Raw genomic sequence first — 26,964 nt, 5'->3', positions numbered from 1 at the left:
CAGATTATTGTCGATTACTGGAAAATATGTAATCAATTAATTACAATCGAGTACGATTTCAGGTAATGATTACCCCTATCCCTGCCTTTTATGGTATCTACACATCAATCAATGGTCAGTGTTATCTACAATAATTCAATTGACAACTGGATATAATTTCAAATTAAGTTATCCAACGGTTGTAAAATCCTTACAACCGTAACTTAAATGTTTAATTAAGCTAAGACATAATACGTCACTGACAAAACAGTTGAAAAAATGCACAATTATTTTTTATCAGTTGGGTACAAAAAGTCTTAAACATTTTGATAATATGCATACTACTCGGTTTTTTATCATCATGTTCTCTTTAAATTTGATTTTCTTCTGTCTTCATACTACATATATTGTAAAATGTGACAATTTTTTTGGAGAAGAAAAACCGACACTAACAATAAGAAGACAAAATAAACATTACAGATAAAATAAATAGTCGAGGATTGAATACATGGGTTTTTAACAGTCACTCCACGGTTTAGAATACACAATATTGTGCAATATTAATTTTTCAAAACTACACATGCTGTATACCTTTTACAGAGTAAATGTACACATTATATTTGGCGAATCAGAACAACCATTTCATAAACGTATGACGGCCGTCGTATCAACAATAGATGCAAGCCAGACCTTCTTCTCAGTCGACATTTATCCTCCCCTGGTCACACTAAGGCGGATATCTATCGACTAAACAAATTTTGGAGCTATTGAAGCGTTGTTATGTTCAGTTTTAATTGTATTAATTTCAAGATTGTTACAGTCAAATCAGAATACTATAGTATATATATATATATATATATATATACAACTCGTCTAAACATCAACCCAACAATGTTAGATCTGTAAATTTGCTTTCGCAAATTTTTGGTTCTTCCCTCGCCGGGATTCGAACTCATGCTACTGTGATATCGTGACACCAAATCGCCTGCACTGCAGCCGTCCCGCTAGACCACACGACCACCTGGGCTCTCAAAAAAAGAGCTTTCGCTGGCCGTGTGTTACCTTTCCACGTCAGTTTTAACCTAGCGGAGTACTACAGTACATGATATATAAGGCATGAAGATGTTATTGTTGCAGATCAGCTAAATTATCTATAGTAAAGGATCCTACAAATTAATGTAATATACAGTCACAGAAAATAATTATATTTATAAGTACGTCTGAGTCAGTGACAACTCTACAACAGATGTGTCCATCGGATCGCCATCAATGATGGCGATACATGGCTGTGTACATAATGTATATACAACTCGTCTAAACATCAACCCAACAATGTTAGATCTGTAAATTTGCTTTCGCAAATTTTTGGTTCTTCCCTCGCCGGGATTCGAACTCATGCTACTGTGATATCGTGACACCAAATCGCCTGCACTGCAGCCGTCCCGCTAGACCACACGACCACCTGGGCTCTCAAAAAAAGAGCTTTCGCTGGCCGTGTGTTACCTTTCCACGTCAGTTTGAATCTAGCGGCGTACTACAGTACATGATATATAAAGCATGAAGATGTTATTGTTACAGATCAGCTAAATTATCTATAGTAAAGGATCCTACAAATTAATGTAATATACAGTCACAGAAAATAATTATATTTATAAGTACGTCTGAGTCAGTGACAACTCTACAACAGATGTGTCCATCGGATCGCCATCAATGATGGCGATACATGGCTGTGTACATAATGTATATACATTATATTTCTACAAGCATATAAAAACATAAAAGTTAATACTATTTTTATTAATAGAAATAATATACATAATATATATATATATATATATATATGATTCATTTTACGTCATAAATCATACTAATAAAGGATACCTGTTATTGTTTTATACGCTTTTTAGGCGTAAACCAACGTATTTTTGCGAGTTTCGTGTTTTATTCTTTCTATTCCTCTTTGCGTCTATTTATTTTTTTATTTTACTTGATGTAGATAAATAAGAACAGATCTAAAGTTTAATATATTTTCGACGAGTTATTATCGCGTTATTGTTTACTCTTGGAAGTCGCGAAAAATAAATCACTCACGAAAATAAGTCGGTTTACTGTGTATATGTGTGCATGTTTTTGGCACAGTCATTTGTATTTGTTTTATATGACAATTAAAATATTTATTATTACCATTGAAGGAATGAAGAAATTACACAGTTAAGACATTCATTATTATGGTAAGTATATAAATTATATTTCTACAAGCATATAAAAACATAAAAGTTAATACTATTTTTATTAATAGAAAAAAGAAACAACTACATCTTCCTTGTTTTGTTCACACATTGTTAATCAATACAAAGGAACTTTATGTGACTGTCACACAAGTTAAGGGTTTAGGTAGTAGAGAATTGATAAGAAGTAGTGATTATCGTTTTCGAATCCACTACTTCTTATCAATTCTCTAGCTTAACCCATTTCTATTAAAACGACTATCTATTTCATGATCTGACAATGAATCAACGGAATTTCATGAAAACAATTTCGTATTTGGTCTTTTTTATTATCTAATAGCTGGAAATGATTAGATCCACACGGTTCACATTTATATATAACTTAATACAAATTCAATTTAACTTAAATGTGTTGTTATCTCTCCTTTTTTATTACCAGATTTTATATTTGTAAATAATTAAATATTTCATTCAGTGTTTAATCATTACAAATAAATTATATTGATTAGATTTTAGTATTTATAATTGTATTCAAAAAGACATATAATTAATATATGGAATTTTTTAAATCTTTTTTGGAAAGTTAAAAAAAAATGATTACCAACATTTAGAAACCTTTGATATTTACAGATATAGTATTTAGTAACCTAATAAGCAAGTCTATGTCGATTATAGCTTCCGTATGATTGAAATTACAACATACATACAAAATGACTAAAAACATTTTACATGTAAATGAAGTATACATGTCACAACAATACCACTTCACTAGGCACCAGTTGCTGGAAAAATAGATACATTGATAACTGAAATATTATATATAACTTTTGTGTAAACTGGTTCTGTTTCATTATGTTTTAATTATTTTAACGTTATTACATTTGGCATCCATCGTCAATCAGTTAATGAACTAGTATTATTTGTGGTACGCATTCTGAAACCTAAGCAGAATTGCCTTTGCTACAAATGTACAATATAAAATAATGTCAATTTTGAAATCTATTATGTAAGCTGTTCATAGCCGTGATCGTCTAGCCGTTGGTACCGAAAGAAATACACGTGATATTAGCAGTACCTAGTTCAAGCCTAGTACCCGGAATGATTTTTTTTTGTAATGTTTTTCTCTACCAAAACATTATTTTTAATCTTAGGGGTATCTATATTTCATTTTTACTATAAAGTTGACGATTTTTGTTCTGGTTTTACCGTCAAATCAGTAGTTCTACAGTCGTAGCTTTACACACTTTATTCACATTAAATGTCAGTTAAATGTTGATGTATGTTTGGACCATTTATAACCAAACAAAGAAAAACTAAGTGATCATAGTATGATATCATTATAATCCTAAAATCAAAAGTAAGCATTTGCTATTATGATTAGGGAAAGGCCGTGTACGTTACAAGTGATAAGTGTAATGTGTACATGGATGTTTATTTTATCAAGGAATTGTACTAATAAGTACTATTTACAATTCCTTGGTTTTATAGTGTTTATATATTTTATTAGATAACAAAAAGATAAAAATACAGTTTATTGACATGCATTGAAAGATATACGCTATAAGAGTGATATTTAAATAATAAATTATATCAGCACTCGTAGTCTAGTGGTATCATGATAGACTACATACTTTACTGTCGAAAATACGCGCGAGTTCGAACCTTTCATTAGTCACTCGTTTTTGAGAGGATATCATATCGTAAGTTTAAAAGTTTAATGTTATGACATTAGTTATCTTAAGTTAACACGGTGGTCAGTGGATTCTTAAAAAAAAATCCACTGTTAGAACAATAGACTGACGTCAGAGTAATGGGTTAACTATATATAACACCAGTTTAAATCAACCGTTTTCTTTATAAGAAAATTCCGGTACCAAGTCAGGAACGTGGCAACTGTCTTTCATTCGTTTGATGTGTATAAACTTTTGAATTTGTCATTTGATATTGGATTCCGGTTTGAATTTTCCTTGACGTTCAGTATATTGTTATTTTACTTGTTTCATTACACACGCCAAATTTCCTGAGTTTATTGCCGAAGTAATATTAATGATGTGATGTTATACTACGTTTTGTATCTGTAACATGCTTTAAACCAGTAGAAAATGAAATTTAACTTTATTTACACCTGTGGCTTACCATTGCGTTATAATAATCCAAATGTACTTAAAACAAGAACTATCTTTAAAAAAGTTATCCGACGTATTTAAATTTGAGCATATGTTTAAAACTATCATTTCGATAACATTCAGAAGCACAATGATACCATTTAAATCTTTGTGTTCAGTATTCTCGGTCCTCGTATCTTTCTGTTTACATTTACCAAAACCCCGCGGAAATCTCACATGCGTAGGTGCGTTCTAAAAGTGATGTACAACAAAGTTTACATTAAAAATTATATAATTGTCCCGAATAAACAGCTGTCACGGATGCAAAGAGCTATTGGAGAAACAATTATTTTAATAAAAACATAAATCTTTGTAAGATCTAGTTCAGATATTTATAGTTTTTCACTTGCTTTCCATCACGATATAATTAACGAGACGTTTTTTTAAACACAACCAAATCACCCACCATGACATCATTTTGTCCAATCACAGAAAGGATTTTCGAGCATGCGTATTATGTTGCCATAGTGAAGCGTCCTTAAGTTCAAAGGGCACAAATCGAAACTAAAACCGACTACGTCGGAATAGGGATTCATTGATGAAAAACATTAGCACATGCTAATCATTATTGTGTACAAATTGTTATTAGACTAGTATCTAGTACTAAAATAGAAGTAAAACATCTTTCAAACTATGCGTTAAAAGGAATAGTTGGGATATCGTTCTGTTTACCTTTGCATTTGGTAAGCATATATTTGAATGACTCAAATTATTGTATAGAAAGATCCACTTCTAAACGAATACCTGACTTACATTAAATGTTAAGGTAAAGTCTTTTTAAAATATTGAAATATCACATAAAATTACCTCATACATTACCTGACTGCAGATGCTTTCCAATATAAACACCCAAAAGGTTTTTTTATATAAATTAAATAAATCCGAACATGTGAATTTTTATCCGACTTGTTCTTAATGTAGAGGCCAAAATAATTCCATTCCTAGTTCTCGACCAGTCATAACTGATACTATCAATAAAGATGTAAAATTGTACAAAGTGTAAACATGATAGTGTATTTATTTGGTATTTTTTCGATAGATATTTGATTGAAACAAAATACACTAAAAAAACCTTTTAATTAAAATTTAGATTAAAAATGAATTATCCTGTGTTCGCTTGCAATTAAAGTTCCTTAAATACAAACGCGTCATTTTCGTGACTAAAAAGGTTTTGTGTACACAAATAAAGTTTGGGATCCCTTCAACATAATTCAGTTGGTGTTATCGTCGATCGGTTAGACATAATTTAAATTAATACCAGGGAGATTACAGCTATCCCTGAATGTGGAACGAAAACATGGTGTGTATCTACACATACTATACAGCATAAATGTGTCTTTTGACCTATTGTATGAGTTATAGCGTGTGAATAGCTAAAGCGAGTACAAGAGTATAAGATTTGCATGAGGACAAAATAGACAAGTAGATATGTATTGTAATAGTTAAACTATTAATACACAGGTTTATCTTAAGCAGTTGAAGGCAACACCAGTAAACTCAGATAATGATAAAGGAAATTTAAATTTCAAAACATTGGTTTTTAAATTCTTTGTTAAATTTTTTACAATCATATCCTACAGCTTTTTTAGCTCCCCTTGGCCCAATGGGACCAGTACTCTTTTCTCATCACTTTTCGTCTGTCGTCCGTCGTCCGTCGTCGTTAACTTTTACAAAATTCCTTTCTGCTGAAACAACTGGGCCAAATTTAACCAAACTTGGCCACACTCATCATCGGGTATCTAGTTTGTCCGATGACCCCGTCCGAGAACCAAGATGGCTGACCTGGCTAAAAAAAGAATATAGGGTTAAATGCAATTTTTGGTTCATATTTCTGAAACCAAAGCATTTAGAGCAAATCTGACGAGATAAAATATTTCGTTAGGTCAAAATAATAAAAACGGGTTGCTACCCATGAATTGGTATTTCGAAGAAAATTATGCAGCTTTTGGTTATTATCTTGAATATTATTATAGATAGGGATAAACTGTAAACAGTAACAATGTACAACAAAGCAAGACCTAGAAATAAATCAACATAACCAAAATGGTCAATTGACCCCGTAAGGAGTTATTGCCCTTTAAAGTCATTTTTTGTGCAATTATTATAAACTACAAGATATTTTCCTCTGTAACTACTGGGTCAAGTTCATCATAGATAGAGATAATTGAAACCAGCAAGAATGTTCAGTAAATAAACTCTATAAACACATCTAATTGTTATCAGCAAGAATGTTCAGTAAAGAAATATCTACAAACACATTACCATCACCAAAACACAATTTTGTCATGAATCAATATGTGTCCTTTGTTTAATATGCACAAAGACCTAGGTTAGCGACACAGGCTCTTGAGAACATATAGTTTGTATAATTAATCACTCATAAATATATTTTTGGATATATTTTTCAATTTTGAATTTCAGACCTCAACAACATTTCATGCAATTGCATTTATTAACCTTTTCTGTTTCCGTCTCATTTAACGATACAGCAATTGATTTGTCAATTCGAGGTATCATTGTACTCATATAGAGATTCAACAAGAATATTCTGGTAAAAAAAATAAATAGAAAAAATGTAGTATTCGTGAGAATTTTGTACGAATATTTATTTGGTTGTAAGAACAATTTTTCGGAACTAGTAAGTATGACATTATTAGAATATCACAATTCATAATGCTGTAAATAAACTTTTTACTGCATGTTTTAAACTAAAAAAAATAATGGCATGCAGGTTCCTTTGTAAGCACCACGGTTGTTATGCTAACAATTTAAATATTAAGTGCGGTTAATTCTATTACGGGAAGTTATATATATAAATGATATAACAAAATTCATTGGTGCCTGTTTGTTTCTGTTATTCGATAAGTATGTGTTTCCAAAAAGTCCAATGCTGCTTCAAAATAAAACATTACGCTATATATTCCTCCATTGATTTCCCAATTCTTACATCACTGTCTGAGGTAAGGAAAAGGGTTGACATCCCTCTTTTTTTTTACCGCGCCCCATTATCCATATATGTGATTATCCGGAGCATGTAATTCAGTTGTTGCTATTTGTGTTGCATATTTGTTTTTTATTCATTTTATTGGGACAAATTTTAGGCCGTTCAATTGTTTTATATTAGTCATATCGGGGCCTTTAAATGCTTACTATGTTTTGAAGGCCGTACGGTGACCTATAGTTGGGGCAATATGCGCAATTGTTTCTCCATAGGCGGAAATGGTAACGTTTTCTTCTTTAGCCCAGCCCATATCGTAAACTTGTATATGAATGATGGCTTATTTCGAAGCTGAGTCATTTTCACATATGTGGTTAAATTTTCGGGGTATGAAGTGTGATTTATTTTTCCGTAGCTTAGCATACCCCGAAAATCCTTTCGTAATGCGGCTCTTCATGGTAAAAAGTCCCTTTTTCCACACAATAATTTCTTTTAAAATCTAAAACTTTGAATACATATAATAACTCCATAATTTTACACATGTATTCTAAGGTCCTATACTTTGCAGATCAGCACAAATGGTTAAGCTCAATCACTTGTTAAAAATTGAAACATTTCTAATATCACTACACAGAAATTTTTTGTTTCCAAAAAAACTTTTGTGTTCCTCAATCAGAGGCGCATTAGGGATATTGTCCCAGTTGTTGATTTCTGTGTCATTTGGTCTCATGTGAAGAGTGGGGGTTCTCATTATAGTAGAGTTCCATCGACATTGACCCATTTGCTTACGAGAACTAACGTGGACAAAAAGTGTGGAAGAAGATTAATAAAAATAATAAGAAAAAAAGAAACGTAGAATAACAATACGTCACCCCAACTCCGTTGAGGGTGCCATAACTAGACTTGCCATTGCAAGCAATAGCGGATGTCACCCTGGTCCGCAAATTTCTACTTAACATCAGCCATTTCAAAGTGTTCAATCAGTGAATGCAAATGTACCATGACAACATATATTTCTGTTGGTTTTCATAGCGTTAGGTTAGCATTTTCAATTTTGTAAAATTATGCTGTTTCCATGGTAACGGTGGCCATTTTGAAAATTAAAAAGTCAAATGCAACATCAATGAATGGTGTTTAATATTTTTGTAAAGTTACAAGAAGTAATAAGCGTTTTGATATTTTTGCCGCGTTTCCATGGTAACGGCAGCCATTTTTGGAAATTCGAGGTTGATTTCCGCATGTAGATCTGCAAGTTAACATTTCTGCAACGTTTCATACATTTTTGAAGAATTTTCAAAATTTTGCTATTTTTGAACTGTTTCCATGGCAACAACTAAACTTCTATTTTTTCACTCTTTTACTGTTTCCATTGCAACGGTGGCCATCTTGGAAATGTCAACCTCCGATTGCACATCTGCACATGGAGGCCAACAATATTATATAGTTTCAATATAATTGGTTCATCCAATTCCGAGAAATAGTCTGGACAAAAAACTCCGTTTAGGGTGCCATAACTAGATTTGACATTGCAAGCAATAGCGGAGGATGTCACCACGTTCTGGTCATTGTCACAGTAGCAGCAACCAGTTTGATTGAACCAAAATCACAGGGCACGTCTAGTATACATGCATTTGATTCCCCCTTTTTTGTCTTCTCGTAGAATAAGATTGATGTTTATAAATAGTTGGGGAACTCTTTTGAATCTTAAATAAGACACACGCCAGAGGAGGAAGGTGGCGTAACGTGATTCTTAAGTATATTATCGTGGACTTAGTACATTAATAGTCTTTTTATAGGGGATCTCGGAACTGACAACATGTGTATATATTGACGGAGCGGCATACTAACTGTTCATTTTGTTTTTCAATAGCTCGCGTATCACACGATACATGTATCTTATCTTGTACAATTCAATTACACGCTTATCGATTGAATTAGCTAATGTGTATATTGTAGCAGGTGTTCAATTATCGGATGTGTACTTTAGTGCAAGTGCAGAAATGTTACTTATGTGTAATCTTAGTGTTTCTCTCTCACACTCAGATTTTCTCTTCAAAGCACGATTTTCGTATAGAAAAGAAGCACGTTAAATTATATATTAGTTTTTTCTAGCATATTCTAGAAGATGTTTTACAGTACAAATTTGTATTTGATTGTATGCACATACTCATGATTGCAGAATTTTGCCTCAAATTTGTGAGATGTCTTCTGTTTATTTTTTTTGCCAATACCATGACAACGGCGGCCATTCTAAAAATTTCAAGGACAGATTACGTTTCAATAGCATTTAACCGGGAATGAGCTAAAAATTTGTAAGAAAATGGTACTTTGACGTTTTTCCCATATGGGTCAATATTGCACTTTAGCCTTATCTCCATGGTAACAGCAGCAATCTAAACAATTCCAACGGCAATAATTTTACAGTTCATACTCTTGTTACGCGGGGTAGGTTTGGGGTCGTATCTGTAACGGTTGATTTACTATGAATTAATTAAGGAATTATTTTCGTTTTTTACACCTATGGACTGTTTCCACGGCAACGGTAGCCATTTTGAAAGTTGTAAAGATTGATTTCACGGTTTTCACGTGTATTAAAAAAAAAAGAAGAAAATGGGGAACTAATAGAAACCAAATTAAATATGTTTGCAGACGACACGCAATTGTTTTTCTTTATTATGGTATGCTTTATGGAGAGTAATGACAGGTAACTATTAATTGATTATGTTACATCAATTCTCAATATAACCAAAACAACAATTTATTGATAAGAGTTTAAAATTCTCTTTTTAAATAAACAATAATGATTTCATTCTACCTGTATTTTTAGATTAAAACTTTTTTTTTTAAATATTAAACATATTTTATTAACAATCACCTGTTATATCAACCCTCAGATGCCCAGGGGAGCAACTAAGGGGGCCCCAATTTTTGCAGTCTCATTTGTCGGGGAAAAGGCAAATGAAAAAAAAACTCCCACTATAAATTATTAACATCACCCTTTATAAATATTATTTATCCTTGTACACATGTACATGTACCTGCAATCATTATCGATCTATATATCTATACCTCTCACCATATATAATTATTTGAATAAAGTATGTTATTTTATCTTTATTTATTTCTCACAAAGGCTACTTATAGGTTAGACAATACTTGGTCCTGTTTTATGAAGATTTAAGCCCAAGGCGAAGCCCCCCTTTTGAGAAAAAAAATTGGCTGCTTATATAGGGAATCACCGAAGCGTGGCAAGATCGGGCCCCCTCTTAGGCAGCCAGTGGGCCCCACACTTATGAAAATTTCTGGATCCTCCACTGCCTTCAACATTAAATGCTTACTTTTTATTGATAAATTTAAACGTATTGTGTTTCTCCGAAAACAATCTTTTGCTTTATATATCAGCAGTCTGGCATTGTGTTTTTTGGAAAGAAAAAGAAAATAATTCCCTCAAATGTAAGGTATATAAATTAAATAAATATCATTTTATGTATCCTTACAATTTTTTTTTGTGTATTCTATATATGTGTACCATTAGAAAATGCATGAACTTTTGCAAAATTCAAAAAGTTTTTATTTTAAACTTTGCTCTTTCATCAGTAGGCTATTTTCCCAAGGAAAATGCCTTAGGGGATTGTACTCTTAGTTAGTGCAGCTATTAGGAGTTCACTTTTATAATTAACTGACAATGAAAAGTCATTCATGTATAGCATTCCATAGTGCAATGAAAACCATGTACTATGAAAATTAAAGGGCAAAAAACTGACTTTTCATTGGACGAGAAGGGGTGAGTATGTTCTAACTGTATTTATTTTAGAAGTTTCAATTTGATCGTACATCAAGTCTTTTGTTATGTTAATTTCATTTACATTTAATTTCTGGTCGAGTGATTATTTACCACTTGCGATTTGTTTAAGGGATGTTTTCATTCATAAAAAAAAATGGATTAATGAAATGATTTCCAAAAAGGATTTATTTCAAAGATATTGTGAGTAGATATCTGTTTATAATATACCGCGCTGAAGTACGTCCATTATTCATAGTTCATTATTCAAAATTCAATAATGAATAATGAATTAAATGATTCACTAATCACTATTCAATATTCAATATTTAAGAATGAATAATGAATAATGAAATAGTTTATGTTTCATTATTCAACTTAGAGCGGTGAATAGTGAAATAAAAATTAAAAAAATTGACTGTGACACTATAGATATACCCGTATTTCTAAATTCGTCTTTTTGGTGTTATCTTACAATATAATTGGCCAACTAAAACTAATTAGTAGATTTTCATCCAAATTTTTGAAAAAAATGGGGCGGGTGGGAGGATTTTATTTTTTAAATTATATTTCATATGAAACCTTCTTGTCAGGTGTTATTCGATCATATATGCAAGTGTAATAATAAACTTATATCATGTAAATACAACCATTAGGTATCGTGTATAAGACAATATAAACAATCAAAACCAAGGAGTAACCAAAGACTCATAAAACCAAAAGACATTTGCACCAACAGTTACAAATAATAAGTAGGAAACAACACAAACTCCACTAAAAACCAGGAATGAAATCAAGTGCTCCGGAAAGGTAAGCATTTCCTGTAACGTATACGGAACCCGTCATGTTATTTGTTTGTTCAGTTCGGTAATGATGGAAGGTTGTTATGAGTGAGGAAGAATATCACTGAGATATGATTTCTGACACACTGTTGTCATAATGGCCAATCAGCTCATGATGGCAACCATACAATTGAGTGATGACCATAATTTGATGATTCATAGCCCTGTCTTAGCAACTTTTGAGAAAGCAGTATTCCTCGTTCAACAAAATCAGCGTACATGTACTTTGAGCTAGCTCTAGAGTAACGTATCAATATTGAGACACATTTACTCCATATGCTGGTGCCGCTTTTTCAAATTCGTATTCAAGTATAAATCTCTAACTGGCCACAACTGTTCTACATGTAATTGCCGCTTTAGAAACCTATTTTTATAGTAAACAGCAGAAATGTGAGGAAATCATGTGCTCTCGATCTTCAGTTGGACTACCTACATGAAATATATTTTGCTTTCTAAGCTATGTTTTGTTGTCCGAATAAAATGAAGCAAATCCATTGGTATGCAACACGAGTACGATAAGTACAGAATAAAATGAAAACTCAAACAGTGTTGAAATAATAGGGTTGGTCCTTATATGCAAGATGCAAATATAATTACAATGTAGAACAGAGTTGTTTAATGACTCTATTGTGGGTATTGGGACAGAGGATGTTTGCTGGTTTTCTTTTTAACAAAAAACGAAAGGCATGGCTAAATTTATTTTTAAGAGCTTGCTGTAAATTAATAAATTAAAAATGCGTATGTTTGTCGATTTTCTGAACTCAATATACGGTCATTAATCTAAAAAGTTCATGCTTGTGTCAATTTCTTTATTCCAGTCAAATGTGTTCCACGATTCTGATGCTTTTGGGTTTCCTTCACAGTCCAAATTTCTTGACACAAAGTCATTGTATAAATAAAATAAATCTAAGGTGTTTTACTCGCAAACATTTGTCATTTGTGACATACAGTAGTGTACGGCGATTTGCGTTCTTGGACACAGCGAATATTTTACGCCCTTCTCATAATCAATCTTTTAATTTATTCTCGGTAAATGATGTTGTCATCATAGATCAGCAGAATATATCGACTTAATCATCCAGTTAGAATACTCTAAGAAATACGAAAACCGAAATTTAAAACAGGAAGCTTTACACGAAACGAAATATCGACGGTTACCGGTAACGGAAATGAACAAAATCCGGAAATCGTAATTTTTTCAAAAATAAAAAAAATCGGGGCGGGAAGATTTCAGAGGGGCGGGCGGGGATGAAAATCTATCAATTAATTTTAATTGGCCTATTCAAATTAATATCAGAAAAAATAGATAAAAACACTCTTTCAATTTTAATTTGATATATTTATCTAGTTCCTAGTTTCGGAGGATAAACTAGTGGATTTTCCTAACTATTTTTAACAGAAATTCCTTGGTTCAATGTATGGACGACCTGAATGCCAAAACATTTTTTTTTCAAAATTGAAATACTCTACGTGGTCTTTCTATTTTAATTTTCACTGGACCTTTACTTTTCTTTATCCTTTAATAAATTATAGATAAAACAAGTCGATCGTGCCGCAATGACCATTAGAGGGGTTACAAAGGACCTACATGCCAAAATACGCGTGAAAATTAAGAAATAGCCAATTTTGAATAATGGAATAGACTGCTGCGACCCTTTAGCCCCTTATTATAGATAAACCTTATACCTCATTCGAAAGCTTATTACAAGAGGAACAAACGTTATATAGTCAATATGTTCCGCAACGCATATTAGAGGAGAAACGAAGGACCTAAATATCATAATACGCTTGAACATCAAGAAATAGCTTATTTTGAATAATTGGAATGAAATGTTGCAACCCTTCAGTCCATAATCAACGCAAAATTCATACACCAAATTAAAGCTTATTGATAGAGGAATAAACTGAGCATAAACGATATGTGCCGCAATGACCATTACAGGGATTACTGAGGACCTAAATGCCAAAATACGCGTGAAAATTAAGAAATAGCCAATTTTGAATAATGAAATGGATATTTTGAATAATGAAATGGACTGCTGAGACCCTTTAGCTTCTAATTATAGATAAACCTTATACCTCATTCGAAAGCTTATTACGAGAGGAACAAAAAGAATATAGTCAACATGTTTCGCAACGCATATTAGAGGAGAAACGAAGGACCTAAATATCGAAATGCGCTTGAACAAGAAGAAATAGCTTATTTTGAATAATGGAATCGACTGTTGCAACCCTTCAGTCCCTAGTTAAGGCAAAATTTATACACCAAATCAAAGCTTATTGATAGAGGAATAAACTGAGTATAAACGATATGCGCCGCAATGACCATTAGAGGGAGGACCTAAATGCCAAAATACGCGTGATAATTAAAAAATAGCCAATTTTGAATAATGAAATGAATATTTTGAATAATTGAATGGATTGTTGTGACCCTTTAACCCCTAACTACAGATATACATTATACCTCATTTGAAAGCTTATTAAGAGAGGAACAGTAGTAAGAATACGAGAGTTCTGCCACACCCCCATTTTGAGGTTGTGGTCCAGGGAAAATGTGTCTTTGTGGAAGAAAGAAACACACACAAAAAATAAAAATTCACAGATAGAAAAAACACAACGGCTTTTAAGATTACACATATGTCTGATCACAGATAGAATACGGCGCAAGAGGTAAAATTCTAAAAAAAAACCTGACCGCTGTTAAGGCCAATCGAGAACAGCGCTGCAATGATGAGGAAATTCTCAAATGGTGAGTAGTAGGGCAGGACTAACCCTGGATTGTCAAAGACATTAAAGATGTTGACACGAGGAAAAGGTCTGCAAAATTATAACCTTATGCTGGAAAGGGAAAATTTTTCGCATATGGGGATGTGAGATCGAGATTAAACAAGCAGCTGACCACCGTCTTGGCAAAGAGAGAGACCGATGGAGCTGTGCAAATTGTGAGCTATGGGGTGAAAAAATGGAGACGCACCGGGTAGGTTTCACGACTTTCTAATTTTTTATAAGGATTGTAGGATCGGAAGTGTAAGAATATGTTTTGTAGGCCCGAAAACTGGGTCTACAAACCAGTGAATTGTGGATGGTGGTTTTGGGGTGACCTTAATTGATTTTTTTTATTGTTATGATGAAGACATGGATCCAATAGTGAACATGGAGTTAGTAGTTGGAAACGTCAAAGCCCTGAGAGGTATAGCCAAAATGAACCACCTTCGAGGGTACTCCCGGTTGAGGAAAGATCAGTTGGTTGAGAGTTGATAGAAACGAAGACAAATCTTAAATTTCATCGTCGTCCCAAACCCCACACGAGGAAGGAGATTATCACCCAGGCAAAACAACTTGGGTTGAAAGAGGTTTGCAGGCTGTAGATAGATCGACTGCTAAAGAAGGTGCATGAAAAGATTTGGGAAGATAGGAAAGTCATTGGGGATAAACTTGAGGTACATTCGCCGAAGAAAGCCGTTAAATTTGTATTTACTACCTGGAATATGACCCCCATTATCGGCATGGATGTGCAGACCTCCCTTGAGGTCTCTTGGATGTCACGGTTGGAACTTATAGAAGATTGGGATTGAACGAAGGATACTTTCACTCGGGAAACTAAATTTTCACCGCGGCCACGGACTTAGTTGAAACCCTTGAAGAGATGGATGAAAAGATCGTAGAAAACATTGCCCAGTGGACAAAACTAGGGAAATGGTGAATACTTCCACGGTCCAGCGGGTTGTATCCCTTCTCAAATGTACCTTTCTTCTTGGTGATTCAAAAAATGGCGGTGGTTTCATGGGAGGTATGCTGCCGTAAAGGTTCCAATACAACTTGTTTTCATGCTCCTTATGACTTGCGGCAACAGGGGCCATCTTGATAGCGATGTTTGGTGATATTGTACTGGCGAACAAGTTCGTCCAGGACATCGATATACGTGCGTGTGGAAAGTATTTGAACATTTTCTCTTTCATAGTGCGGTTCCAACGATTGAAAATACTTGACTTCTCTTCGTTCCCGGTGGAGTAGAGAACGATACAATGCCTTTGAAGCAGCTGAATTACATGTTTGTTGTAAAATTCAGTGCCTTTGTCTGTCCATAGCTTCTTGGCCACACCGCTTGGAAGGCATCCCGCACCGTCACCCCCTTCTTGTTCGTGAGTGGTTTCAGCCAGCCATATTTTGAGAAGACATGGATAATGCTCAGGATAAATTTATTGCCCTTGTTGTCCCTGGAGAAGTCACTCATATCAACGAGGTCGGCCGCCCAGGTCTCACCAACACCACCAACCGCTACACAACGTTTATGAAACTTGCAGCGTCGAACTGGTTTGTGCAACTCCTCAGCTAGCTCATCGGTCCAGCGAACATTTTTTTTAACACCCAGACCGAATCGAACTTTTGTTCCGATGATGGGTCCGACGATGCTGCAGTTCAAGCGTTTGCGTGTGGTAAAGGTTGGGAATGGTGTTAAGCGAGTCTAGCATAGCTTGGTCACATATGGAGTTGTGTGCGGTTGCGTCCTTGTGCTGGCATAACAAAGATCGTGGTGATATGCTGCCTGGTCAACTTGATTGATGGGTTTCGACCAATCCTTCGGGTGCAATCTGGAAGTAGTCGCTTGCTAAGTTTAGTCCCTGGCACGATGAAGTTGTGTCCGGGTAGATGCATTTCCATTCACTACAAACTCCTCAGAGTCTGAATTGACCAGTTTTTGTGCTCGACCAGTAAAATCGAGCACACATTTTACTCGACTAGTCTCGACATTGTCTCGACTGTACTTAACTGTACTTAAGTGTACTCGACTAGGTCTCGACTTTACTTAATAAGTCTGATTCAGTACTTGATGATCTTTGTATAGTCTGAAATGGTCTTGACCAAGGCTCGACCTGTCTCGACCTGTCTTGACTAGTCTCGACCTGTCTCGACTAGTCTCGACTCAGTCTCAAACAGTCTCGACCTGTCTCGACTAGTCTTGACCTACAAATTTAGTTTTGACTGGTGTAAATCAGCCCATCTAACTAAATTAAATATTGATCTTAAAAAATTTAAGCTTATTAGGTAGTTTGATTTATTGCTGTCAAATGAAAGAATTTAATTTTACAATATGTAAAAAAAAAATTATTATATAAAAATTCAGATAGGCATCTTTAATTTTTTTTATAACTTTTTCAAATCAACTTGGATTTTCATCAAACTATGCAGCTATCTTACATATATATCAAGCTTACTGAATCCCATTTCATTTAGTTTTTTGTTGTATTGCTGTAAAATTTAAGAATTAAAGTAATCTTGGTATAAAAAGCTAGGATTTGCAATTCGGACAAAATAGAGATAGTACACTTTAATTTTTTTTAAAACTTTTTCAAATCAACTTGGATTTGCATCAAACTATGCAGCTATCTTACATATATATCAAGCTTACTGAATCCCATTTCATTTAGTTTTTTGTTGTATTGCTGTAAAATTTAAGAATTAAAGTAATTTTGGTATAAAAAGCTAGGATTTGCAATTCGGACAAAATAGAGATAGTACACTTTAATTTTTTTAATAACTTTTTCAAATCAACTTGGATTTGCATCAAACTATGCAGCTATCTTACATATATATCAAGCTTACTTGAATCCCATTTCATTTAGTTTTTTGTTGTATTGCTGTAAAATTTAAGAATTAAAGTAATCTTGGTATAAAAAGCTAGGATTTGCAATTCGGACAAAATAGAGATAGTACACTTTAATTTTTTTAATAACTTTTGCAAATCAACTTGGATGTTCATCAAACTATGCAGCTATCTTACATATATATTAAGCTTACTGAATCCCATTTCATTTAGTTATTTGTTGTTTTGCTGTAAAATTTAAGAATTAAAGTAATTTTGGTAAAAAAAGCTAGGATTTGCAATTCGGACAAAATAGAGATAGCACACTTTAATTTTTTTTTATAACTTTTTCAAATCAATTTGGATTAGCATCAAACTATGCAGCTATCTTACATATATATCAAGCTTACTGAATCCCATTTCATTTAGTTTTTTGTTGTATTGCTGTAAAATTTAAGAATTAAATTAATCTAGGTCAAAAAAGCTAGAATTTGCAGTTCGAACAAAATAGAGAAAGTACACTTTAAGCTTTTTAATAACTTTTTCAAATCAACTTGGATTTTATCAAAACTATATAGCTACCTTGGTGATCTTACTAAATCCCAGGTTGTTATGAAGTTTTAAAATATATTTTTGTCAAATTTAATGACATGACACTATACATGATTTAATTACATCAGTACACATGAGTTTTACAGGTAAAAAGAAAGCCCTACTTTTCTTAAACTCGTGTATTACTTATCTAGTGAATTAAAAGCCCTGCGATTTAGATTTAACAGGATGTTGCAACTTTGAATAAATGTTATTTAGAATTTAAAACTCTCTGGTAGATGTGATCTTTTTAATAAGTTTGCCCCAAGCAGAAGGTATTGCTTTATAAATCACCACAAATCAGAAGAACTATTTTAATAATTTCTAATGTTTCATCCCTTTTTGATATATTTATATAGTGTATATCAAAAGGAATAAAACATTAAAGGAATTATATTAATATTTTATGTATACTTTTTCCCAAATTAAAGATATATTTCTAATATCGTAGCTTTTTGACCTAGGTTAATTAAATTCTTAAATTTGACAGAAATACACCAAACAAAATAACAACCTATGTTTCAGTAAGATCAATATATTGTAAAGATATTTGTAGAGTTTGATGAAAATCTAAGTTGATTTGAAAAAGTTATGAAAAAAAATAAAGTGTACCATCTCTATTTTGTCAAAACTGCAAATCCTAGCTTTTTTTACCTAGATTAAATTAATTCTTAAATTTGACAGCAATACAACAAACTTTATAACAACCTGGGATTCAGTAAGAAGAATACATCACCAAGGTAGCTATATAGTTTCAATAAAATCCAAGTTGAATTTAAAAAGTTATAAAAAAAATTAAAGTGTACTATCTCTATTTTGTTCGAACTGCAAATTCTAGCTTTTTTGACCTAGATTAATTTAATTCTTAAATTTGACAGCAATACAACAAAAAACAAAATGACCTGAGATTTAGTAAGCTTAGTATACATTTAAGATAGCTGCATAGTTTGATGCAAATCCAAGTTGATTTGAAAAAGTTATTAAAAAAATTAAAGTGTACTATCTCTATTTTGTCCGAATTGCAAATCCTAGCTTTTTATACCAAGATTACTTTAATTCTTAAATTTTACAGCAATACAACAAAAAACTAAATGAAATGGGATTCAGTAAGCTTGATATATATGTAAGATAGCTGCATAGTTTGATGAATATCCAAGTTGATTTGAAAAAGTTATTTAAAAAATTAAAGTGTACTATCTCTATTTTGTCCGAATTGCAAATCCTAGCTTTTTTTACCAAAATTACTTTAATTCTTAAATTTTACAGCAATACAACAAAAAACTAAATGAAATGGGATTCAATAAGCTTGATATATATCTAAGATATCTGCATAGTTTGATGAAAATCCAAGTTGATTTGAAAAAGTTATAAAAAAAATTAAAGATGCCTATCTGAATTTTTATATAATAATTTTTTTTTTACATATTGTAAAATTAAATTCTTTCATTTGACAGCAATAAATCAAACTACCTAATAAGCTTGAATTTTTTAAGATCAATATTTAATTTAGTTAGATGGGCTGCTTTACACCAGTCAAAACTAAATTTGAAGGTCAAGACTAGTCGAGACAGGTCGAGACTGGTTGAGACTGAGTCGAGACTAGTCGAGACAGGTCGAGACTAGTCAAGACAGGTCGAGACAGGTCGAGCCTTGGTCAAGACCATTTCAGACTACACAAAGATCATCAAGTACTGAATCAGACTAATTAAGTAAAGTCGAGACCTAGTCGAGACCTAGTCGAGTACACTTAAGTACAGTTAAGTACAGTCGAGACAATGTCGAGACTAGTCGAGTAAAATGTGTGCTCGATTTTACTGGTCGAGCACAAAAACTGGTCAATTCAGACTCTGAGGAGTTTGTAGTGATTGGTAAACGGTTGTTTAGTTTGTTCATGGACCCTGTACCGGTTGAAGCAACAAACTGAGACTTCTTGGCATCGCACACCTTGCAGTTTCTAACCTTTCTCCGTCGCCCTTTGCTGGTCATTACCTCGCTGGTGTTAACTGTGTCCGTCTTCCTACGACTTTCACGCAGAAAATCACCGCTATCTTATTTTAATAAATGAACGTTGAAGACATTTCCTGTTAACGCCCGCACGAGGAGTAATCACTACCTCGTACCTCAGCGATTGATAAGACGGTTGATCATTGGGAAGTCGGACTGTGGTAAGACAACGCTGCTGGACAACATATTCAACGCATGGAACTCTACATTATGGTAAGGCGGAGCGATTTTCTCAACCCCAATGCCCTGTCAAGACCATTCGAGGCCACCAGTGCACATACCCATGATACTTGAATCTTTCGAAGAAAAGGGATCCGTATCAGCTGTGTAATACCTTCATTTGCAACTCATCGATTAGGGGCGTTCACACCAACGCTTAGGAGCGTTCACCAACATTCGATTCTATTAGATAAATGACGTTTATCAAGATTATCGACCCTAAGCAGCATGAGGGACTTGCCAGGGAGTTGCAATACACCAAACGGAAGATGCAAGCCAGTAATTTGCAGCATCGTCGCGACAAGATTCAACTTAACCGGGACCTTTACAATGTGTTCAAGCCTGTAGTTGAGGCTCAGCGAGAGGCAGCTTCACAGATCACTGAAAAGATAGCAGACCTTCTTGCAACAGAGCCAGCCCTCCCTCCTCCATCGCCCGAGTTTGCCGACCCACTACTGATTGCACCACCTACAGACACCGTCCTCGGAGCTCGAGCACAGCAGCATTTGCAGCTCAGTATGACTACTTCCGCCGACCACACCTTTGGGTTGCGATCTGAAAACGATGGTATCTTCATCGGAAGCTCACCAGTTACTTTTGACGGCTATAATGTTTTCATGGATAATGTGAAGTACAAAGAAACCCTTGGCCTCTGGGAAGTCATTGTGAAAAAGAAACCAGAATCGTTTGAGCTCGACGACCTTGACGACTATGTAGAGATCCTGAAAAGTTCCGGTACTATGTTTAAAGGCAATTCCATTCTTTCAAGAAACCGGGCCCGAAGGGGAATAAGAATTACGAGTGGAAGGGAATCGTGTCCCACATCTACCAGAAGTATAAGTTTGGCAGTGAGCTGCAAACCGTGATTTTTCCAGCTTCAAGCAGCTTCTCGATCGCTTGGAACTGTGTGCTGCAACATATATAGTGAGCAGGAAATAGTGGTGTGCGCAACGAAATTGTGTCGATTATCCATGCTATGAAAAAGGGGTAGACATATCAGCATCGAAGAATATATAGCGCTTCATCATAGCATCCTATAATTAAATGTTGCAAATCAAGAAAGGTTACGCCTGAAAGTACGCATACGGTGGTAGAGGACTGTTTGACACAATCGCCAGTTTGGCTGGACGCATGTTTACTTCCTCTGCAACCAAAACCATAGGAAGTAAGGCCGTGAGTGCAAACACCAATGTAGCCTTGAAAGGTGTTGAAAAAGTGGCCCCCAAAGCCGTCGACCATGTGGTTAATAAAGTGACCCTCCCCGAGAACGCAGAATGTCTTCAAACCAAGTTGAACAACCCGATCTCCGGTTCTGGCATTGCTACCACCCACGACTTCGTGCAGCGCTATAAATAAATACATAATGTCCAACATCCTTATAATCACCCAAGGGTTGACCTTCGACGAATGTCTTCAAGAATATCAGGTTCACGAATACGAACCTCAAGCTGGTGCCAATAATCCAGGTGAGATCCGAATCAACATCGAAACCCAAGACTTATTCCTCCATCCCGCTGAAAGTTATCTCTTGGTAGAGGGGCTACTGTAAAAGAACCACGATAGTGCATATGCTAATGCAAATCTAGTGTCTCTCATTCACAATGGAATCATGTATCTCTTTTAATGCAATTAATGCAAGCTCTTAGGCCAGCTGATGGAACATATCAACGATCCAGTCGTTGCCATCACCATGCTGGGAATGTTGATTTATCCAAATAATTTCTCCAAATCCCAAGGTCTCAACTAGCTGTGGTACAAAGATTCATCTACCGAAGCCGAAGCCGAAAACACAGGGTATGCAGCACGTCATGGTATATTATCACCAAGCCCGACAACAAAGGATCGTTTTCATTCCCCATATACCCCTGACGGCTTTGCAGACGATTACAACAAGATTGTGTATGGATTCAAGCACGAACTGTCACTCGTGCGCGCCTCGGACGACAAGACGACAATGCCATCCTGCTGTTGCCGTCAACGACGTGGCGAAAATCAACCTGAGTTAAATCTCTTGGTTTGTTTCTCACGTCCTTCCTTCCTTTCGATAAAACAAAACTGCGGTTGAACAAGACCATCCAGAGCAAGAGTAAGATCGATTGTGGTTTCCGAATACGACAGTGTGATTCTACACGTGTTACCCAAACCTTACAGTTCCACTGGCGTTTGTCTGCCAAGAACAGTCGGGAGAAACCGAGATATATCATTGTAGCCTTTCAGACCGGAAAAAGTACGATCGGACTCAAAATGCAGCCGTGTTCGACCACTGCCTGTTGCGAACTATCTACGTCACTCTCAACGCAGAACGCAACCCGGCGGTAGACTTCAATGCCAGTTTCACACTAACCAATATCGTCAGAGTGTACAAGAATGTCGCAGAGTTCTGAAAAAACTACTTCAACCTGGACCGTTTTATCAACAACTACAACATTAACCCCTCTGATTTCGTCGATCTGTACCCACTGTTTGTCATTGATGTCAGTCACTAGTCCGAGCGGTTGAAAGAGTCGACCGTTGGCATTTAGATCCTGATCGAGTTCGATAATGGATAAAATTCACCTACAAGTAACTCCTCTTTGCAAGCCACCCTGCCGAAGTCTATGCGATCGTTATGAAGGTAATTAAACAACTGAGAAGTATGACGGTATTGAAGAGTGGAAGCAAAAAAATGTGACAATTGTGTACCATAAATAAATGGATAACACATGCTTGCCGCAACTTGCTAATAACACCAACCCCAAGCATTGGTTTTCCTAGAAACGATAGACAAATCCCTACCCGGTTCAACCCCCACGAGATGGCATTGGTGAACCTGGAAACCAACAACTCCATCCTTAACATACATATGCATATAGGTAACAATTCCTTCCGATACCCTCCGGACGATGGTGCCAACTGGGTTTCCATCGCACTGAGCACAGGTTCCTATGACATCGAAGACATTAACAATGAAATCCAGCGGCAGCTACGGCTCAACAAACACAAAACAAAGATCATCATCGATGCCAACCGGGCGACCATAAGAGCAACGCTGACCCTCGCCAGACTCTATCAAGTAGACTTCAACGTTGTCAGTTATACATTAGCATCAACACCGTCTTGGGATTCAAGTAGCAGATTAACACGTTCGGTATGATCACAAACGGCTATACAGAAGGGGCGCACATTGTAAATATCATCAGAATCAATAGCATTCTGGTGAATAGTGATATCAACCATGGAAGTTATGTAAATAAACTCATCATAGATACCAGGACTAAATTGTATATATACGCCAGATGCGCGTTTCGTCTACAAAAGACTCATCAGTGACGCTCGAATCCAAAAAAGTAAAAAAAAAAGCCAAATAAAGTACGAGGTTGAAGAGCGTTGAGATCCAAAATTCCTAAAAGTGTTGCCTAATACAGCTAAGGTAATCTATGCCTGAGGTAGAAAAGCCTTAGTATTTCAAAAAATTCAAAATTTGGTAAACAGATAATTTACAAATATAACAATATCAATGATAATTCATGTCAGCACAAAAGCTGACAACTGGGCTTGTGATATCCTCGGGGAAATAAATCTCCACCAGCAGTGGTTGTAAATAAACTCATCATAGATACCAGTACTACATTGTATATATATACGCCAGACGCGCGTTTCGTCTACAAAAGACTCATCAGTGACGCTCGAATAAAAAAAAGTAAAAAAAAAGCCAAATAAAGTACGAAGTTGAAGAGCGTTGAGATCCAAAATTCCTAAAAGTGTTGTCAAATACGGCTATTGGCTATTTCTTAATTTTCACGCGTATTTTGGCATGTAGGTTCTCTGTAATCCCTCTAATGGTCATTGCGGCACATATCGTTTATACTCAGTTTATTCCTCTATCAATAAGCTTTAATTTGGTGTATAAATTTTGCGTTGATTAGGGATTGAAGGGTTGCAACATTTTATTCCATTATTCAAAACAAGCTATTTCTTCATGTTCAAGCGTATTTCGATATTTACGTCCTTCGTTTTTCCTCTAATATGCGTTGCGGAACATGTTTACTATATACATTTTGTTCCTCTCGTAATAAGCTTTCGAATGAGGTATAAGGTTTATCTATAATTAGGGGCGTAAGGGTCGCAGCAGTCCATTCAACTATTCAAAATATCCATTTCATTATTCAAAATTGGCTATTTCTTAATTTTCACGCGTATTTCGGCATTTAGGTCCTCCGTAACCCCTTATGGTCATTGCGGCACAATCGACATGTTCTATCTATAACTTAATAAAGGATGAAGAATAGCAAAGGTTCAGTGAAAATTTAAAAAAAAAGAAAGACCACGTAGAGTATTTTTAATTTTGAAAAAATATGTTTTGGCATTCAGGTCGTCCATACATTGAACCAAGGAATTTCTGTTAAAAATAGTTAGGAAAATCCACTAGTTTACCCTCCGAAAACTAGGAACTAGATAAATATATATAATTAAAATTGATAGAGTGTTTTTATCTATTTTTTCTGATATTAATATTTGTTAGATAACACCAAAAAGACGAATTTAGAAATACGGGATATATCCATAGTGTCACAGTAAAAAAAAAATTATTTCACTATTCACCGCTTCAAGTTGAATAATGAAACATAAACTATTTCATTATTCATTATTCAATTTTTAAACATTGAATAGTGAATAGTGAACTATTTCATTATTCATTATTGAATTTTGAATAATGAACTATGAATAATGGACGTACTTCAGCGCGGTTTATAATATGAACCTGTTGATACAGCATGTCTTGTTACAATTAGATGATATACATGAATTACATACACAATAGAAATTACATGCAGGGAGTTGAGAGCAGTGTACATATTATTATTCAATCAGTATCAAAGAGGTCATTGCATTGACCTGACCACGCGAAACATATATTTCTATTAAAAAAATGTCACACATAGTAGGAAAGGCTTCGTTTTTCGTATTTGGTTTAAGATATTTGAGCAAAAATTGCTTTTCATGTTTCATCATATTTAAAATCACCGATTTACTTATCCCTTTCTTTTGATATTTTGCGATATTTCTAGTTTTCCAGATAACCCATTTCGTGATTAGAAGCACCGTATCTAAAATTTGGGTATAAGATGCATCTGCATTAATGACCCCAAAAAATATACTTGTTTCCGATTTTTGTAATTTTTCGATATTTAATTTTGAACAAAATTCCCATATTTTCTAAAAAAAAATCCCGCCAAACGTCTTCCACCAGTTTACAATAAATAAAAAGATGAAAAAGTGATTCTTTTTCATTGCAAAAGTGACACTTCCCATTTGAGCGATTCATTTTTTGTTATTGTATATCATATTTGTATTTCGTTCATTGTTTTGTACTTAACTCAGGCCGTAAGTTTCCCGTTGGAGTTGTTTTGCATTTGTCATGTAGGGTCTTTTCATAGCTGACTATGCGGTATAGGTCTTAATCATTGTTGAAGGCCATCCGGTGTCCTATAGTCGTTTACGTCTTTGTCATTTGGTCTCTGGTTGAGATTTGCCTCATTGGTTATCATACCACGTCTTCCTATTTGTATAAGCATCTCCCTTTTGTTCTTCAATGTATTGAGAGATATAATTTGAAGTATCGACAAATGTACACTAATTGCACACAGACAGACAGATCAGAAAGTGTACACACGTTAAAACTCAAATATGAAGTCATGCAGTAGCGATGTTTCTGAGAAAAGTAACACAATTATAGTTAGACGATCGGACAGAAGAAAAATAAAGTGTTTTCAATATAGCTCTACTTCTAGACAAACAAGTACGCCAATATTCATACAGTTACGCCGTATGAAAGGTAATGCAACTTATCTATTGATAAAGACATCCTTGAATATTATTCTCTAATACTAGCTGCTGTACTTCCTATGAAATGTTATACTACAACTTCATTTTCAGTCGACTGATGCAATTATGAAATGAAATTGCACAAAACAGCTCAAACTATAGAACAAGAAGTACTCCTTATAATCTAGATTTGAAAAATGATTATCTTTTGAATGTAAAAAGAAAAAAAAATCCAAGTACGTCGGGGCCTTTTAAAGCTGACAGGTTTTGTCATTGTTGAAGGTTATATATATACGGTTAATTAATGGTATCACCTCACTTAATTTATAGTTGGTTCACATTTTGCCATGTTAGGGCCTTTGCAATAAAGTTATACTCTTTCGGTACATGAAGCAATTTAAAACTAATGTCTGACGGAGCTGCACCTTTATACTTCTATAAGATTTTTCTGTTTTGCCGTACATCTAATCTGCTGGGATCCTTTTTTGTATCCTTTTTTATTATGAAAAGGTTCCTGTTCAAATTCCGTTTCGTAAATGTTTAGCACAAATGTTTAGTGATTTTACGAATAACCATCTTATGAATGTTTATGATAAAGTATCAACGCTTTGGAAAACACCTTCATATCACAGCATAGTCGTGTACGGCGGGAATGATTACACGACGTTGGTGCGATTAAAACTTTATATAACGTAATTTAGCGCCATACTGACAGACGTCGTAAAAAAATAAGGTATATGGCTTTTATTGAAAAAACATGCACATGGACCCATATTTTTTTCTTTTGCAATCAATCAAGTACTGTTTCAAGAACATTCCGCCAAAATT

At 34.5% G+C, this 26,964-nt stretch overlaps 1 long non-coding RNA gene across 1 annotated transcript in view; it reads left to right on the top strand.

Moving 5' to 3' along the window:
* LOC139492461 (uncharacterized) overlaps positions 1–26,964 on the top strand; it is a 38,499-nt gene that overhangs the window by 5,066 nt on the left and 6,469 nt on the right. The window contains exon 2 of the long non-coding RNA XR_011656849.1: positions 2,172–2,210. This is a non-coding gene — a long non-coding RNA (uncharacterized lncRNA). The remainder of the gene's footprint in view (positions 1–2,171; positions 2,211–26,964) is intronic.

This window comes from Mytilus edulis, chromosome 10 (genome assembly GCF_963676685.1).
Source record: "Mytilus edulis chromosome 10, xbMytEdul2.2, whole genome shotgun sequence".
In the NCBI taxonomy this organism is placed as follows: Eukaryota; Metazoa; Mollusca; class Bivalvia; order Mytilida; family Mytilidae; genus Mytilus; species Mytilus edulis.
Note: the sequence above shows the minus strand (reverse complement) of the source record. Positions and strands in the feature narration are given on the sequence as shown.